This window comes from Halichoerus grypus, chromosome 6 (genome assembly GCF_964656455.1).
Source record: "Halichoerus grypus chromosome 6, mHalGry1.hap1.1, whole genome shotgun sequence".
Lineage (NCBI taxonomy): Eukaryota > Metazoa > Chordata > Mammalia > Carnivora > Phocidae > Halichoerus > Halichoerus grypus.
Genome location: NC_135717.1, coordinates 75,572,701 through 75,591,827, shown reverse-complemented (window position 1 = coordinate 75,591,827; position 19,127 = coordinate 75,572,701). Strand labels below are relative to the sequence as shown.

General features: G+C 41.6%; 1 protein-coding gene across 14 annotated transcripts in view; it reads right to left on the bottom strand.

Annotated features, from left to right (window-relative positions):
* MICAL3 (microtubule associated monooxygenase, calponin and LIM domain containing 3) overlaps positions 1-19,127 on the bottom strand; it is a 270,467-nt gene that overhangs the window by 206,923 nt on the left and 44,417 nt on the right. For all 14 annotated transcript variants that reach the window (XM_078075384.1, XM_078075389.1, XM_078075383.1 and 11 more), the window contains exon 2: positions 15,058-15,443. The gene's annotated coding sequence lies outside the window, so the exon portion shown is untranslated. The remainder of the gene's footprint in view (positions 1-15,057; positions 15,444-19,127) is intronic.

The following is a 19,127-nucleotide window of genomic DNA, read 5'->3' as shown; positions in this document are numbered from 1 at the left end:
TTACAGCAGCATCAGCAGCTGTAAATGCTTACATTCATTAAATGCTTACTATGTGCTCAGTACTATTGGGAAGTGCTCTGCATGTTATCATTTCATTTCACCATCACATGAACTCTATGAAGTACTATTATTATTCCTGTTTTATGGAGAGAAAGTGAGCCTTAGAGAAGCTGATTTGCCCATGTACACACAGTTGAGGTCTAACTGTGGTTTCTATCTTCACAACCCCATAGTGCAATACTATCTCCTATTTCTTAAGAACCTACAGCATTCCATACAAAAGATAATATCATACACTTATATCATTTTTTACATGTCTATACCTATAATATCATTTCAGCCTCAAAATAACCATGTCAGGAGGGTTAGGAGCAGTTTGTCTGCAGTGAGGAAGAAAACTACAGCTCAGAAAGGCTGACCAGTTTAGTTATGGTAACAAGGCTGGTAAATAATGAAGTCTGGTTTTCCAAGTCGTCCATTTTTCCCACTGAAATCCCTGCTCCCTGAGTGAACACAATCTTTTCACATATAACCAGTACAGAACAATTATAAGCAACATGGGAACAAATAACTGCAAAACCCCCACTGTGGAATCCAGGGAGAATGGCACCAGTGCTGACAGTGCGCAGAAAACAAGTCAAGGAGGGCTTCTACAAAGAGTGAGAAGCACTCTGCATTTCTTTCTACTGGCTTGTTGTTTATATTCTGTCTCTGAGATTATGCCTTTGACACACCTGGTAAATTCAATAGCAAAGGGCAACAAAAACTGCTTCCCCCCCACCCCCCCCACCTAAAGTACCTGGAGATAGAACCAGCCCCATGCCCCTGAGGAAGGGATTTCCATGCGCTGGTCTGCTGCTCACGGATTCAGGGAAGTTTCCTAGCTGCTATTCGGTCAAGTATCCTGCTCCGCTGACACTTGTAACACAGCCCTGAAAATATAAGCTGGGCTAATGATCTCATTCTTTTTAAACTGCAGAAATCCTCATAGGGGTGGACAGGCTGGCAAAATCATGTGGGAGCCAGCAAACTTTTAATGCCGATTAAGAAGCCTAAGCATGGTAATTCCGAAGCCAATACTTCTGACTCGCTCTTTGCCTGGCCCAGAACTAGTCAGTCCAGTTAATTTTCACTCCCACTGCTCTCCTGTCTTTTCTTATCCCCAGAGAGCTCGAAAATGCCTCTGTTTATCTAAGTGTTTCATTTATGCACTCTAACATCATAGTGGGCACCTACTATGAGCAAAGGACTGTCAGGTCGTGTGGGGTTATCCTGATGGATCACACACAAAGCCTGTACTCACTGAGTGGAGAGGGTGATAAACATCAGATCCACTTGGTGAGGGATGGATCAAACTGAACTCCTCAAAAAGTGTGTGACAGGGGCGCCTGGGTGGCTCAGTTGTTAAGCGTCTGCCTTTGGCTCAGGTCATGATCCCAGGGTCCTGGGATCGAGCCCCGCATAGGGCTCCCTGCTCAGCGGGAAGCCTGCTTCTCCCTCTCCCACTCCCCCTGCTTGTGTTCCCTCTCTCTCTGTCAAATAAATAAATAAAAGCTTAAAAAAAAAAAAGTGTGTGACAGGATTCCATCCCCAGTCTAATTGCAAGCTCATGTTGGAAAGCCTGTCCTCTAGAGTAGGAGGAAGAGCACTGGGCTGACTTCTGGGAGAGGGTAGGGTGGGGGAGATGGGCATATGTATTGGGGAGGAAGGTGGGAAAATGGAAGGTATCCAGAAACAACTGGACATGTACCAAACAATGGGGGAATAATATCAATCCATAATTCGGCCATTAAAAGAATTATGGTGTATTCTGTACTTGCACCCCAATGTTTATAGCAGCAATGTCCACAATAGCCGAACTATGGAAAGAGCCCAGATGTCCATCAGCAGATGAATGGATAAAGAAGATGTGGTATATATAGACAATGGAATATTATGCAGCCATCAAAAAATGAAATCTTGCCATTCGCAACAAAATGAAGGTATGCTAAGCGAAATAAGTCAATCAGAAAAGGACAATTATCATATGATCTCATTGATATGTGGAATTTGAGAAACAAGGCAGAGGATCATAGGGGAAGAGAGGAAAAAATGAAACAAGATGAAACCAGAGAGGGAGACAAACCATAAGAGACTCTTAATCTCAGGAAACAAACTGACGGTTCCTGGAGTGGGAGGGATGGGGTGGGTAGGTGATGGACATTGGGGAGGGTATGTGCTATGGTGAGTGCTGTGAATTGTGTAAGACTGATGAATCACAGATCTGTACCCCTGAAACAAATAATACATTATATGTTGATAAAAATAAATTTTTAAAAATTAAAATAAATAAATCTTTAAAAAAAAGAAAAAAATTTTTCTGATTTCAAAAGTAATACATGTTAATTATTTAAAATTTTTAATACAGAAAAGTATAAAAAATTAAAATTACTCATTACCCTTAACAGCATATCACTATTACTATTTTCATGTATTTTTCTTGTATTTTCTTTGTGTATGTGTGTATGTCTTTTTTGTATGTATCTTTTAAACACAATTTGATCAAACTGCTCTGCAGTCTACTTTCTCATAACAATAGACTAGAAATTTTCCCATGCCAATAAATTTATTCTAATACATGACTTTAAGTGGCTGCACTTTAGGTGGCTATACTTTAAGTTATTTAACCAAGATTTTCTTTTTAGTCATTAAGGTTATTTCCAATTTTCCATTATTATATGTAACTTCAAGGATTATCCATATATATAAATGTTTATATATGCTTATGATTATTTCCTAGTATTTCTAGAAATACAATTCCTGGTCAAAGGTCATGCACATTTTTAAATGTTTCATATATATTGTCAAGTTGTCTTTCAGGAAGTTTACACCAGTTACTTTCCCACCAGCAGGGTATGAAAGGGCTATTTCTTTGAACCCTCACGAATCCTGGGCATTACTCTTCTTTTGTAATCCTTGTCAATTTAGCAGATGAAAAACATCTCATTGTTTTAATTATTAGAGAGTATTTTTATCTATCAAAGTGGTAAATAGGTATTTTTCCTTCCAAGTGCCCTGAAATTAAATAGCAAAATGAGTGTTTCCCTTTTCCTCCATTTAACTACCCTTCTCCACATCCCTGAAAAAATGATAGAAAAATCAGAGTAGAATCTGCTCAAATGATCAGTGCCCAGACAAACTCAGGGTCATTTTACCTGAACCAATTAAAAAGGTAGTGGAACAGAAGGCTCAAAACAACACATAAATCTATACGTTATAACTTTGAAATGGGTAACAAGTCCATGCACAAAAATTTTTTCAGCTTTAAAAGGGTATCAGTCACCAATTAGTACTCACTACTATTAAAATCCATTTGCGTTTCTTCAACAATACCCAATTCTGTGATGGGGACAAATCCAAGATGGGCCAAGCCGGCAGCCCATCCTCCAGTATTGAGTGGCTCGCCGAGCCACTCAGCATGATTCTCAGCTCCTGCTTAGCCTTCTTGTCCCTTGGCTTTGCCTTTGTTTTGTGGTTGCCTCTACATGAAGTCCTTTTCTCCGGTCATCAACAGCCTTATTTCCCATGGAAGAATTTACCCCTGCCCCATTCTCAGTGTAGTTTGCCTGGAATTGATCACAACCCTTCTCTGGACTTGAAGTGGGATGCAGGTAGCTCTGGAAGCTGCTGGCAGCCCTCTGCAGCCATGAGGTAGACTTTGCCTCTGAGAGGAGCAAACCTGAAGGAGTGGAGTTGAGAAATGGAGAGAGGCAAAGCTGGATCTGGTCACGTCTGTGAGCCCTGAATCAAGTTTCATGGGAAGCCAGTTATATGAAACAATAAATACTCCCCATTTTTTAACTTAAATCAGATTTTGTCAGCTGTCACTGGCAAAGCGAAAAATGCTGGCTGAAACATTGGCTGTGGATGGAATCTGTGGTCCAAAAAGGAACTCAGTCCAAGCATTCCAAATATCACACCCATTACTACTACTAGTTCAGTTCATCATGACTCCTGGAGGTGTTCACCTTTAAGGTACCTCCAGGGAAATCCCAAGCTATGTGTAGGCTAAAGTCTCCTAGGATGCCTTGGACAGGCTCAGAATCCTCTCTTCTCTATCTATAGGATAAGAGAGTCAAGAGGGAAGAAGAGGATGGTTTGGTACAATTTCGATTCCTGGGCTACATGCATTGTCATATGGACCTATGAAGACATGAGGATATGAAAAGCTTGATGTCCTTGATCCTCTCCTCTTCTATACCAAAGACTGGTTTGACACAACCCAGTGTTCTGGAGAAAAGGTAAGGAAATCGTGGATTGGGATGCTGGAAGATATCCTTGGTTCTGGGGTTTATCCCTAGGCTAACATTTCATAGTGAAGTTAAAAAAGGTTAGAAATCTTTTAACTAATTAAATCTGTCTAACATTCTCGATTTGCAAGTTTCACCATGCCGGAAAAAGTTTAAATGCAACTTGAAAAAATTGCAAATCTATTTTTGCATCAATTTTCCATAATACAATATCAAAAAATTAAGTGTTTGCCCAACTCGTTGGTATGTACATTCTACAGTCAGAAATTCTAAGTATAAGCAAACTAAAGCCAACATAATCTATAGAAGAAATCTCTAATCACCGAAGTTGCCGCAAAATAACATCTATGATTACCACATTGTAATAATCATCATCAAAATAGAGTTTCCTAGAGTCCTAATGTGAGAAGACTCTTCCCTAATCCAACTCAGCCCAAGTTCTCAAAAGTCTCTAGAAACACAGCAAATATTGCTAACAGGATTTTTCTGGACTTATTTCTTCATATGCAGCCACATCTAAGAAAAATTTACCAAAAATCTAAATGTATATATATATATATATATATACACACACATACACAGATATTATACACACACACACACACACACACACACACACACACGGACATATATATATACACGGATATATATATATATCTGTCCTGCAAGACTTTTTTTTGAACACAGGCCTTAGTTTATGTGCCCACTATCAGACAGGACTAAATTTACATATCTACAGAACTGAAACAAATTCACCCTTGTGATTGGTTCCTTTTGTAGTGAGGAGGGAAAGAAGCTGCCTTTACAATTCTACCTTCCTCTACTGCTCACATTGCCCTTAAAAATAAAAACATCAGTTACAATATTCCATAAGATAAAGGTCAAGTTCAGTCCAACTGGGTTATATTTGAATATGACTTATTTTACACAGCTCTTTTCGATTTGTGAAAGAGAAAAGAACAGAGAAAAAGGAATTGAGAAAAAGAGAGAAGAGGGGAGATACCATATGATACTGCACATTTAGGAAGTGGAATAATGATAGAAGATGCCCTGAGAAAGTCTCAGAATGGAACCAACAAACTTGAAACTGCTGGTATACAAACTGGTATTTTTAGATTTAAGAGAACACATCCAAACTGGATCAGCCTTTTACAGAGAAGGAAAAGATGTCAAACCTTCCTTTGTCCAGTGCCTACTGAAGGCATATACAGGATCCCAAGTCCTCTTTGCTCCCACTTGAGATCATTGAAGTTCTGTATGATTGAAGCCTCTGATTCTTTTTCATTCAGTCATCATGGGTGCCTGTTATGGGCAAAGTACTTGTTGGTGCTGAGAGCATTCTGAGATCAAGTAGACATAGGGTCTGACCTCAAGTTGCTGACAAAAGAGCAGGAAAAGTGAGAGATAGAAAAGGGTCTTGGTGGAAAGTGCTATCTTGTGATACTGTGAAGGTTTCCATCTAAGAGATCAGGGAAAGTCTTAGGGAGGCAGGGTTATTTGAGTGGTCTCTCAAAAGAGAGGAATAGAAAAAGGCATTCCAAGAGGTGAGGCTCCTTTCCCACTTTTGCCAGCGCCTACATGATGAGAAGAAGCAGAGACACTGCCCCCGCCCCCAGCCTTTGCCAGAGCTTTTCAGAAGCACCTCACTGCCTATTGTGTGTGGGGGGGTAGATTGGAGGGTTAAAAAGAAAGGAAATTTGAAAGGATGAATATTAACATGTTAACATCTAGGTGAAGAGAGGGATGAGTAGGGTATGAGCGTCTCTACTTTTTGCTTATTTGTGCTTTTTCATTTTGGGAAAGAATGGACTATGGAACATACTTTTGTAATGAAAAAATAAAAACAATTTAAAAACAACAGCCCCCACCACCACCAAAAAAAAGAGAAAAGGAATGAGAAGAGCATCCACATGTTTTTGACTTTACATGGTCTTTGAGTCCTCTGGTCAATTCCACTATCACCCGTCTTCAGTACTGCCAATGTTTCGTCCTGCTTGGAAGCCCAGCCTATGTGCAGCATGCAAATAGAGCTGCAGCATGCCTCAGAGAGTATATCATGGCAAAATCATTGGCTTCAGCAAAATATAATCTCTAAGACAGTTTAGGCCCCTTGGGCCAGATAGCCCTAACCTTATCTAGAAGAGAAGTTACTTTCATTTTCTGCAAATCTTGAATTCCTGACAGTGAAAGCCCTAAGGAAGGAGTGGGGACAGAAGATGGCTGAGGGTCACCACTATCGACTTCACCTCCTGCCTGCCTACTGGGAAGCCTCATTAAAAATTTGGGAGGAGGAAAGTGGGTGCAAGCTGAGTTGAGACTAGGTAATGGCAGGTAGCCTGAAAGCTCTATTATATAACCTTGAGCTTGGCTACTGGTGTGTCACTAACGCGTGCCACACAGTGACACCCTCAGCTCTCACGGCTGCCCAGTAGGACCAGCAGTGGCCAGAGCCTCCCATGCAGCCTCCTCCCGCAGGAGCGCCTCGTCAGTTCACCCCAGGGTACTGGTCAGACACCATCTTCTACGGGTAGCATAACATAGCACACATACAGAGAACACTGAGGTAGGATTCCGAGATGTACTGTTACACCGCACTTTGCTGACCGGGAACTGCTGTCTTACAGAAAGTGATGTGGGAACACCAGCAGCAAGCATTCACAGAGCTGTTCGTTTGTGCCGGGCCTTGGGATGCTCGATGTATCAGTTCGGTGGTGGACATCACCGACTTGTGCCTGCTCAGCACCCAGGCCCTCTCGCCGGGGAACAGCACCTACACCTTCTGTGGGGACTGCCTTTCCCAGCTGCATGCAGGCCTGTGGGCATGTCAGCCAAGGCATCCTGTTCTCCACCTGTGAGGCAGACAGCATCCGGCCCAGCCAAGGCCAGGCTGACTTCTCTTCCTAGAATTTCAGTGTTAAGCAGAAAGACACAAGAACTGAAAATAACCTGAGATGATACATCCTGTTGTGAATATCCTGAAGAAGGAAACTGGTTCTCTCTCTACTCTCTAGATCCCCTTAGCTGCCCTGGTCTTCCTCCTTTGCAAGATCTGGTAATATACTTTTCATTCAATTATATTAGCTAATTCATCTTCTTCCAATAAATTTCTTCCACCGTTCCCCAAAGTTAGCTCTAAAGTCTATCTCTGTTGTTTGCAACAATAAAAAAAACCCAAAGGTATGAGCTAACCTTCTTAAGAAACTCATTTTGTGTCATTATTATACCTATTTTAATATAAGGTAATCGAACTTCAGAGATGTTAAAAAACTTGCCCAAGGTCACACAGCTAATGAGTGCCACCCATACTCAGAATCTTAACCCACGTCTGTCTGACATGGAGACATAAGAGTGTAGGTTTTGTCATGAGAGCAAAATGAGCTCAAATCCCCACTTTTCTGCATAAAACCCTGGTTATATTAATGTCTCTGAATTGCAACAATTCCCTCTAAATTAGAAAAATGGGAAAAATAATGCTCATTTCACAGAGTTGTTGAGGGATGATGGAAATAATGTACATGAAAGCAGTGGCCTGGAGTATGTGCTTAACACATACTAATGTTCTTTCCCTAAAAATGAAAATTATTATCTCTGTAGAGTTAATTCAACACGTTGATTCCTTGTTTAGTCCAAAGATTATTGCTTCTGACTTGACTCAAGTACAATCTCTCTCTCCCTCCCTCCTTCCCTTTCACACGCACGCACACACACACACACACACACACACACACAGAGTTTTGTTTATGGAGGTTTCCCTCATATCTCTATCCTCCACCTGTGTCCTGATGTCCTGTCTGTGGAAGGCTTATCAGAAAATGCAGACACCCTTAGGAAAAAGAGCAGAAGGGGTACATAAATATGCATGCAATCTAAATTTTCCACCCAACCTGCCTTTGGAAAAGGAAGAGACAAAAATTTTCATTCCCCTTAAGGATGATGGAAATGAGGCACAGAGACACTAAATGTCTATCTTCAGGTTACACAGCAAACCAAAGTTTAAGGTGGGGATGCAGATATACTAGGCCATTTGGTCTGAAAATGCTAGAGCCTAGAAGAGAAAGAGCAGGCTTGTTTTCTTTCTTTCTTCCTTTCTTCCTTCCTTTCTTTTTTTAAACATTTTATTTATTTGACAGAGAGAGCGAGAGAGCACAAGCAGGGGGAATAGCAGAGGGAGAGGGAGAAGCAGCTCCCCCCCACCCAAGCAGAGACCCTAATGCAGAGCTCAATCCCAGGACCCTGGGATCATGACCCAAGCCGAAGGCAGATGCTTAACCATCTGAGCCACCCAGCTGCCCCTTTCTTTTTTTTTTTTAAAGATTTTATTTATTTATTTGAAAGAGAGAGAGCGCGAAAGCTTGAGCAGGGGGAGGGGCAGAGGGAGAAGAAGACTCCCCGCTTGGAGCCCAATGCTGGACTTGATGTGGGACTCCATCCCAGGACCCCGGGATCACAACCCGAGCCAAAGGCAGACGCTTAACCGACTGAATCACCCAGGCGCCCCGAAAGAGCAGGTTTTCTAAGTTGTTAGTTTTCTTTTTGCCCCCACTCTCCTTCCCACCTCAAATAAAACAGCTTCATCATTTAAACATCTACATTAGGCAAATTTCTAAGAAAATTTCTCCAGAACTCTGTCCGTGCCACACCTTGTCTTTCTCTTCAGAGCTGTAACCTACTTAAAATTAGCTTATAATTCTTTTTAATTTTTTTAAGTAATCTCTACACCCAACGTGGGGCTCGAACTCACAACCCCAAGATCAAGACTTGCATGCTCTACCAACTGAACCAGCCAAACACTCCTTAAAGTGATCTTATAATTATTTTAATGGGGCGGGGGGAGTCCCAAAGATGTGTTCCCTATGCTAGAAAAATTAAAGTCCTCTTATGATATACAGATAAGGAGAAAGTATTATTTGTACTAAGATTTCTGATGCTTCTTCAGAGATATATTCAGGTTTTTCTAGGATTGAGATTGTGAAAAACAACTAAAAGACCTAATTAGCCAGTTAGTTAACAGATATTTACAAACTGCTTGCCATAAGCAAGGAATTTACCAAAACTGACAGCTAATAACAAGAATGAACAAAAATCCATACAGCTTGAACTTATTCAATATAATTATGACTCTCATGATTTCTCTGGTTTCTAGGGCCAAGAAAACAACATTCTACATTGTAATATGATAATCTCTGGGATTTCTTTTCTTCCCCACATTCATTTCTTTCAATCTTGAAGGTATTGAGAGTTCTTTATTATTGAAATGGCAATATATAAGAGCAAATGAATTTTTAAAACTTAAATATCATCTATAATACATCACTTTAGCACAACAACTGCATGTGAGGATTTTTGTCTTCCAGGTACACACAGATCATTTAAAGTTACAAACATGGTATGCTTGCTATTTATATTTTGTTGTCCATTTAATCATAAATATTTTCCATGTTTCTACTTGTCTCTGGATTTAAGCTTTTGTTATGAATGTAAAATATTCCATTGTGTGATGTACCACAAATTTTTTCACTATTGCTCCAATGTTGGGCATTTCAGCTATTTCTATTTTTTTCTATTATAGGTAACATACTAGAGGATATCTTTCATGCATCTGGAAATTTTTAAATCTTTATTAAAAAACTGTATTGAGAAAAATTCCAGGATACAGTATTTTAGGACTTTTCCTATATACTATCATCTTGCATTCCCTCCAAATTTTACCAATTTACATTGCAGCCCACAATAAGCAATGCAATTTTATTGCCCCCTCAACAGCATTGTTATTTTTTTTAAGATTATTTATTTATGTATTTGAGAGTGAGCGAGCGAGCGAGCGAGCGAGAGGGGACATGAGTGGGGAGGAGGAGCAGAGGGAGAGGGAGAAGCAGACTCCCAGCTGAGCTGGGAGCCCAACGTGGCGCTTAATCCAGGGACTCCAGGATCATGACCTGAGCTGAAGGCAGACCTTTAACTGACTGAGCCATCCAGGTGCCCCAGTTTTTAAAATTTGTTAATCATTAGCAAAAAGTAAAACAGTATCACTGTTTTAAACAGTTAAAATGTTAAAAAAAAAACAGTTAAAAAAGTTAAAATGTTAAAAAAATTTAAACACTGTTAAAACAGTGTTATAATTTGCACTTCTGATAGCTGTCAAAATAAATACATACCTATGTGTTTGTTTGCTCATTTACTTCCTCAGGTGAGTGAATTTCTTTTTATGGACGCTGAATTTACCCATGGAGTTTTTTTCCCCCCAGTCAGGTTTATGGAGATATAATTTACATATTAAAAATTTACTCTTTTTAGTGTATAGTTCTGGCTTTTAACAAATATATGCCGTTATAAAACAGCTCTATTATCCCCAAACTCTCCTTGTTCCCCTTTGTAGTTAACTTCTCCCCCACATCTCCATTTCCTGGCAATTGCTAACCTTATTTTTTTTGTCTTTTCCAGAATGTCATGTAAATGGAATCATACAGTATATAGCTATGCATGGAATTCTAATGTGTTTTTTTAACTCCGAAGGGTTTGTTTTGTAGTATTCAAAATACTTTATTAAAGGTTTTGTTCAATCTCAAAAGAGCAGTTCAGCGTAGGAAGAACAGAAGTTGTGACTCTCACTCACTTTCTTGTATTGAAACACCTGGGATAAAAAGGCCTTCTAGAAATAAGCCTTCAAAAAGCCCAAGTCAATGCTTAACTCTACTTCTCCCTTTTCAACACCCCATCTCTCTCCTTTTCTGAAATGAATTCTTTGTTTAAAGGACATGAACTTTTTTTTTAAGATTTTATTTATTTTTCAGCAGAGAGAGAGACAGCAAGAGAGGGAACACAACAAGCAGGGTGAGTGGGAGAGGGAGAAGCAGGCTTCCCGCGGAGCAGGGAGCCCATGCGGGGCTCGATCCCAGGACGCCGGGATCATGACCTGAGCCGAAGGCAGACGCTTAACGACTGAGCCCCCCAGGCGCCCAAAGGACAAGAACTTTTAATCTGTATTATATAATGCAAATATTTCCCCCACTCTATTCATTTTTCATGTGTCAGAAATTTTAAATTTGAATTTGAATTAACAGTCCCCCATGGATTCTTTATTGATTCAAAGTAATCCACAGATATAAAATGTAGTGAATTCTATTTTTTTGTTAGCTTTCCTAGAATTCAACTTTTTAATATTTAATTTTGATTTGACTTTAGTTTTTGCCAGTGTTTGCAATAAGGCAAAGACTTTAAAACTTTCTTGATTGTGACCCACGGTAAGAAATGTATTTTGCATCATGACTCAGTGCACACAAATATACAGAGATAAAACAAACACAAGTTTTAAGGAACAAAGCTTCCCCTCACTGCAGAGGACCCACTCTGATATTTTCTATTCTATTTAGTTTTCTTCTTAAAATGCTGGTCATAACCCACCAAACTGATTTCATGACCCATGGATGAGCCTGAAAAAATATAAAATAGGATTTTATTAATGCATCACAATCCTGTTAAGTATTCCCACTCTGAGCTTGGATGACACCTGAAGATGAACGGATATAAATGAAGTAAGTCGGGTCAATTGGACATTTTCTTCCAGGGGCCTGTGAAGTAAACTGCCTCTTTTCGGAGACTAGATATTGGTGGTCATGGCGGGGAGGGGCAGAGAGAGATGAGACATGGTTTTGCTCTTGAACAGTGTAACCATCTAGTGGACTGGGAGCCTTCACAGGGTTGGCCTGGCCTGCCCTATGAGGTGGATCAGCTCTGAGGTGGCCTGTCGGGAGAGGGCCTTTGGGTTTGAGGTAGCAGAAGCCGCTGGGAGCCATCCTTCACGTGGAATTAGAAGAAAGCAGCTCCAGTTCAGCTGAGAGCGCTAAGAGCCGGCAAGGTGAAGCATGCCTATGGCCCGATTTTCCAAGTGAATGCTGGGGAAAGCCTGGGGGAGGCCCATGGCGGGTAAGTGAAGGCACTGTCTCAGGGGGCCTGGTGGGCTCCAGAAGGAGACAAAATAGTGTTGTGTGTGCAGCTATGCACAGACTAGGAAAACAATGACTAAAGGGCAGGGTGGAGGTTGTTACAACTGTCTTGGATTGCTGGGAGAGAGGTATCAGGGAAGGACTTGTCTAGGTCAGAGCCTGAGAATGCAGGAATACGAATAATCCCATGTAGCAGTGTGGGGGAGTTGTGGTCGTTCCGTGGTCAGGAAATACCTCCCAGTTACTCCCTCAGTGGCCCTGGCACATAAGGCTTTTGATCCACATCAGGTAGCCTGTATGCTCTTTAAACAGAACCCGAATTCTCTTGCCTTTTTATTTGGTGAATGACTGAGGCTTGCTGAGGGTTTCAGAAGATACAATGCTTTCATACCTGTTCCTCAAGGAGGCTGTACCCATTTCTCTAACCAAAATTAAAGCCCGAGCAAAAGACAGCTGGGATGGGTGAATTTCTTACTCCAGGCTGGTAGATGATACTGAATAATGTATTTAAAAATTCGAATTTCTCATGCCCAGAGTTTTGAGGCCTTACCTCATCGTCTTGAGGACCTTAGGTATTGCTGTGTAGTTTCTGCCTCCCACCTGCTTCACAGCACTCATGAATATTCACGAGATAACATTACAGTGTGAGCACTGGAAGAACCTCCCACAAGGTGTGCCCTCCAGTCTGCAAGAGTGCTTGTAGGGACGAGCTTACCCTGGTGCCTGAATTTTCAGGGAACCTAAGATTTAGGATTCCCCTCAAGCTTAGGAGGAGTTCAAGCCATTTGGAAGGGTTTTCAGCCTGAGAGGGATATAACACTTTATAATTCTTAGGTGATCTTATCGTTGCTTCTCCCTTCTTTAGAGTGACCCCTCTTTTTCTACGTCCATTCTCCTTGCAGTGGGTGGAAGATTTACACATGTGACCCTGGTTAGTACCAATAGACGTTTATAAATCTACAGGGAGCCCTGGCTTTCACCCTACAGACTTGCAAAGGCACACATCTCTTTTCCCCCTTGCCCTGGAATATAAATCAGAACATCTCATTTAGGGGTGCCTGGGTGGCTCAGTCATTAGGCATCTGCCTTCAGCTCAGGTCATGATCCCAGGGTCCTGGGGTCGAGCCCCACGTCGGGCTCCCTGCTCAGCAGGAAGCCTGCTTCTCCCTCTCCCACTCCCCCTGCTTGTGTTCCCTCTCTCCCTCTCTCTCTGTCGATGAATAAATAAAATCTAAAAAAAAAAATCTCATTTAGTGGGAGAACCTATTTTGAGAGAGATGCTTGCTCCCTCCCTCCTCTGAAACATCACCTTCATCCTGAGCCTCTGAGCAGCTGGATCCCTGCCGTCTGTCTTAGCTAGTAGCTTCTAGGCATTCACAACATTTACCTTGCCTTACAGCAGTAGCTTATTTGAGAGGCTTAGTTTAATTATCAAGGTCAACTGGAAAAATGTCATCCTAATATTGACTGGAATGGTGGATTGCAAACTTAGTTCATTAGGATCACCTGGGAGCCTTTAAAAACCCCACTGCTTAGGCTGTGTCCCAGACCAATTAAGTCAGAGTCTCTGGGGATGGGACCCAGGCATCAGTATTTTTTAAAAATTCCCCAGGTGTTCCAACAAGCAGCCAGGGCTGAGAACCACTGAATAGTACTGCAGAGACCCAACAGTTGAGCCTTCTGTTTATCTTTTAACAAGATTTCACTTTTCCCTTGAAAGGAATCTTAATAACAATGAAAATTCTAAGTAGTTGATCAGAGTGCAAGACCAATAAGAAAGCTTTTTTTGGCGGGGGGGGGGGGGTGTTGGAGAGGAATGAGAAGGGTTGTCTGGCAAGGAAAGGACTTAGTAGAAAGTATTTTGCCGTGGAATCGTAATCATTCGATTCTAAAACAAGATGCAGTCCCCTAGAAGCCATCTGGCGCTTCCCTTTGCTTCCAGGAAGGAATGAACTTGACCATCCTTTTGTTAAAAATCTCCAAGAGAAGGTGTGTGCTGCATCCCCCGCCGCTTCCCAGTACATGCGTGTGTGTGCGCCTATTTCGCCTTTGGGCTGTGCAGGCAAGCGCTAGCGCCCTCTACTGGAATGAAGTGGATTTCTCTCCTCGAGTAACAATTGATTCTTCTGGCTGAGGTAATGGATTCATTTCCTTGAGCTCACCAGAAAGGACGCGGCTTCGACAAGGACTTCCTGGCATTCCTCTGACATCTGGCATGCCACTGCTTTGCCTGGGGACCTTATTTCTTTGATTGTAGGATAGGAACGCAAAGCAAATGGGATGAAGGTGCTGGGAAACTGAGCCCTGCTGCTTCTCTGATAGGCTTTGGAGTGTTTATTTGTGATGCTTGGTATCCGCACCAGTGGGGCGTTGTGTGGTAATGGAGACACAGACTGGAGTGTAACTCCCACTGGTTAAGGGAGTAGTGCATTTAAAGAGAGAAGAAATAATAATTCCAAGAAATCCAAAGATGTCAGAAGGGAAAATACTTCCCAATCACAAGCAATTTAAAGATGTGATTTTTTTGTTTTGTTTTGTTTTTTTTTTTAAAGATTTTATTTATTTATTTGACAGAAAGAGACATAGTGAGAGCAGGAACACAGCAGGGGGAGTGGGAGAGGGAGAAGCAGGCTTCCCGCGGAGCAGGGAGCCCGATGTGGGACTTGATCCCAGGACCCTGGGATCATGACCTGAGCTGAAGGCAGACGCTTAACGACTGAGCCACCCAGGCGCCCCTGATTTTTTTTTTTTAAGGCAGTAATCAAGACATATAACCTTGTCATTTGGGAGATTTCCCCCCCAAAGGAAGACTTGATGGTACTCACCGATTAGGGCTTCAAAGGGCATCTCCTCAGTACATAACAAATGCTGGCTCTCCATGGTCCTCAGCACACAGGTGCGGCTGCTATGGCTGCACACATCTTTAGTGCTGCACACTCCCCCTTCCCGCTGGACCCCCACCGGAGGCTAGCATGGGGAGGCTCCACGGTACATCCGTTTCTCCCCCTTGTCCCTTCTCTGCAATTCTCTCCCGGGGTCCAGGGATTCACAGTCGAGGCAACAAGGAAGGAATGAGATCCTGGGTGTCTGCCTCTCGCTTCTTGTCCTCACTGCTGCATCTCAGCTGGGGTTGGAGAAGTCGGTGCAGCAGAGCTGGATGCTGGCTCGTCACGGTTGCTATGGTGACCAGGAGCAGGCGACTTGACGGTGGCTGGGGAAGGCAGTAGAGAAAAGGTAACAGATGAGTGATGACGTCATAGACTCTCCTGGGATCTGTTGACCACAAGAGAGCTAAGAGAAGTGGAGTTCCTGAATGGTACTATCCAGAATGTCTGTTTTTTAGCTTCAAACCAAAACCAAAACCAAACCCTCCTTTCTTCTTCTGGATTCTTCCCCCCCCCCCCCCCCCCCCCCCCCGCCCATCCTTATCTCAACACACACACACACACACACACACTAGCATTTTAAGGCTTGGAAATTCCAGCGGTGTTTTAAGGCCCCTAGCCCTAGGGAATCCTGCTAAATGGAGATGAGTGCATGACTCCCTAGGGGAAGGGTGCAGTTGCAAGAGCCCTGTTAAGGGCTCAGGACCTACACCCTTCTCCTTACTCTGAGAAGGGCTCCTGCTGCTGGAGTTTAAGTAATTTTATTTCACACTTCCAAACAACGTCCCCTGGATTGTCATGGCCCATGGAACTTGAAAGAAACCTGCTAAGCACTAAAAGATGGAAGACAGGATAGATTTGAATAAATTCCTATCAGCATTTGCTTATTATAATTATAGCATTATAATCAGAGCAGAAAGAAGCATTGGAGATTATTTTGTCTTCAAGGATCATTGGCTTCAGTATGATAACCATCTCAGCTATGTAGTCAAAAGCTGATTGACTCCAGGCAGCACTCTCAGAAGAGGGCTGACCCTTGCCTGATGACTTGGAGAAGGGGCTCTTGTTTGTTCCTAGGGGTATCCCTTAATCATGTCATTGTCTACATCATTAATTAGTGTTCCCCTCCTTTCCATAGCCATTAATATGAGGATAAGGGTTGTAGTGCAGAGGTGGTACCCACTTGACATCCTGAGTCCCTTCTTCACCACACAACTCTGCATCAATGTCTCTTCCACCTACAGATCTGCAGGTGTTTTGCTCTACTTCCAGAGTAAGGGAGGGAATACATTTTTAGTGAGCTCAGACAATGTTCCTGGGCTTTTCATGGGTTATTTCATTTAATTCTCCTGTCAATCTGTGAGATTTTACATCACTTTTATAAATTAAGAACGTAAGAGCACACAAAATAAGTTACTTGCTTGTATAAGGCTATTCATCTAGACAAGTGGTAAAACTGGAATTGCCACCCAGTTCTGTGTGACATGACAGTGGAAGGCATGAGGCCATCTGGGTTTGACCCAAGTGGATATTAAGGAAAACTTTCTGGGAGGTCCAGAAACTGATAATTTCTCCTACTTCTCATTTACTGCTTTTATCTATTTCCATTGTTTTTAAAAAGAAATAAGATGTTTATTTTAGAAAACTTGAGGGGTGCTTGGGTGGTACAGTCGGTTGAGTATCCGACTTTTGGTTTTGGCTCAGGTTGTGATCTCAGGGTTCTGAGATCGAGCCCTGCATTGGGCTCCAAGCTCAGCACTGAGTCTGCTTGAGATTCTCTCTCCCTCTCCCTCTGCGCCTCCTGCTCATGCTCTCTCTCTCTCTCTAAAATAAATAAATAAATCTTACAAAAAGAAAGAAAACTTGAAAAATATAGAAACATAAAGAAATAAAAATCACCCATAATCCTATCACCCAAAGAAAATTATGATTAATATTCCTATTTTCTTCCAGTCCTTTTTTAATAAAGATTTTATTTATTTATTTATTTATTTGAGAAAGAGAGAATGAGATGGGAGAGGGTCAGAAGGAGAAGCAGACTCCCCGCTGAGCAGGGAGCCCAACGTGGGACTTGATCCTGGGACTCCAGGATCATGACCTGAGCCAAAGGCAGACGCTTAGCAGACTGAGCCCTCCGGCACCCTCTTCCAGTCTATTCCCTTCTTGTCATTAAACTAAGACTTCCATAGACTGAATGTTTGTGTCACTGCCAAATTCATATGTTGAAATCTAATCTCCAAATGATGGCTCGTCACGGTTGGAAGGGGGACCTTTGGGAAGTGATTAGGTCATGGAGGCTGTGTCCTCATGAATGGGAACAGTGCCCTTGTAAAAGAGACTTCAGAGAGCTCTCTGGCCCTTCTGCTATGTAAGGATTCAGGGAGACTGTTTACTGTCTATGAATCTTCACCAGATGTGGAATCTGATGATCCTTGGTGATCTTGGACTTCTCCACCTGTGAGAAACTATGAGAAATGGATTTCTGTTGTTAATAAGCCACCCGTCTATGTTATTCTGTTGTTGCAGCCTGAATGAACTAAGACAAAGATCATATATGTATAATTGTATCCTGCTCTTCATTGAAAATAACCTTGTGAAAATTTTACCCTCCATTACAGTTCTTTAAAAACATTACTTTAAATGCTACACAGTATTTCAGCATATGAATGTATCATAATTTCTTATTGAATATTTGAGTTGTTTTCCATTTTTATTGATTTCATATAACTGTAATAAAAATTTTTCTACATAAATCTTGCCCATGTTTGTGAATATTTCATTTGTAATTAAGTCTTAGAAGTGAAATACTGGATTAAAGGTATGAAGTTTTGCTTTTAATTAGGAATTTATTTATTTATTTTTAAAGATTTTATTTTTTTTTAGTCATCTCTAGGGGCACCTGGGTGGCTCAGTCAGTTAAGGCATTTGCCTTCAGTTTAGGTCATGATCCTGAGTCCTGGGATTAAGCCCCGCCTTGGGCTCTTTGCTCAGCAGGGGGCCTGCTTCTCCCCGTCCCTCTGCCCTTCCCCCCTTCTTGTGCTTGCTCTCTCTCATGCTCTCTCTCTCAAATAAATTTTAAAAAATTAATAAAGTCATCTCTATACCCAATGCAGGACTCGAAGTCACAACCCCAAGATCAAGAGTTCATTGCTCCACCAACTGGCTAACAGTCTTAGCCAGCCAGGTGCCCTAAGACTTTACTTTTTTAGAGCAGTTTTAGGTTCATAGTAAAATTGAGGGAAAGGTACAGAGATTTCCCATATACTCCCTGTTCCTACACATGCATAGCCTGCCCATTATCAATATCCCCAACCAGAGTAGAACATTTGTTATAACTACATTGATACATCATTATTGCCCACATAATTTATCTTACAGTTCATTCTTGGTATTATACATTTATGGGTTTGAACAAATGTATAATGATATGCATCAATCATTATGGTATCATATATTTTCATTGCTCTAAAAATCCTCTGTGCTCTGCTTATTCATCCCCCAACCCCTGGCAACCAGGAGTTTTTTATTGTTGTTACTGTCTCTATAGTTTTGCCTTTTCCAGAATGTTGTATAGTTGGAATCATATAGTATATAACCTTTTCAGATAGTCTTCTTTCACTTAGTAATATGCATTTAAGAATCCTTCATATCTTTTCATGACTTGATAGCTCATTTCTTTTTAGCACTAATATTGCATTGTCTGAATATACTACACTTTATTTATCCACTCATCTACTGAAGGAGATCTTGGTGGCTTCCAAGTTTTGCCAACTGTGAATAAAGCTTCTATAAACAACCATGTACAGGTTTTTGTGTAGTCATAAGTTTTCAATTCCTTTGGGTAAATACCAAGGAACATGATTGCTGGATCATATGCTAAGAGTATGTTTAGTTTTGTAAGAGAATGCCAAACTCTTTTTCCCAAAGTGGGTATACCATTTTGCATTCCCACTAATAATGGATGAGAGTTCCTGTTGCTCCACGTCCTTGCTAGCATTTGATGTTGTCAC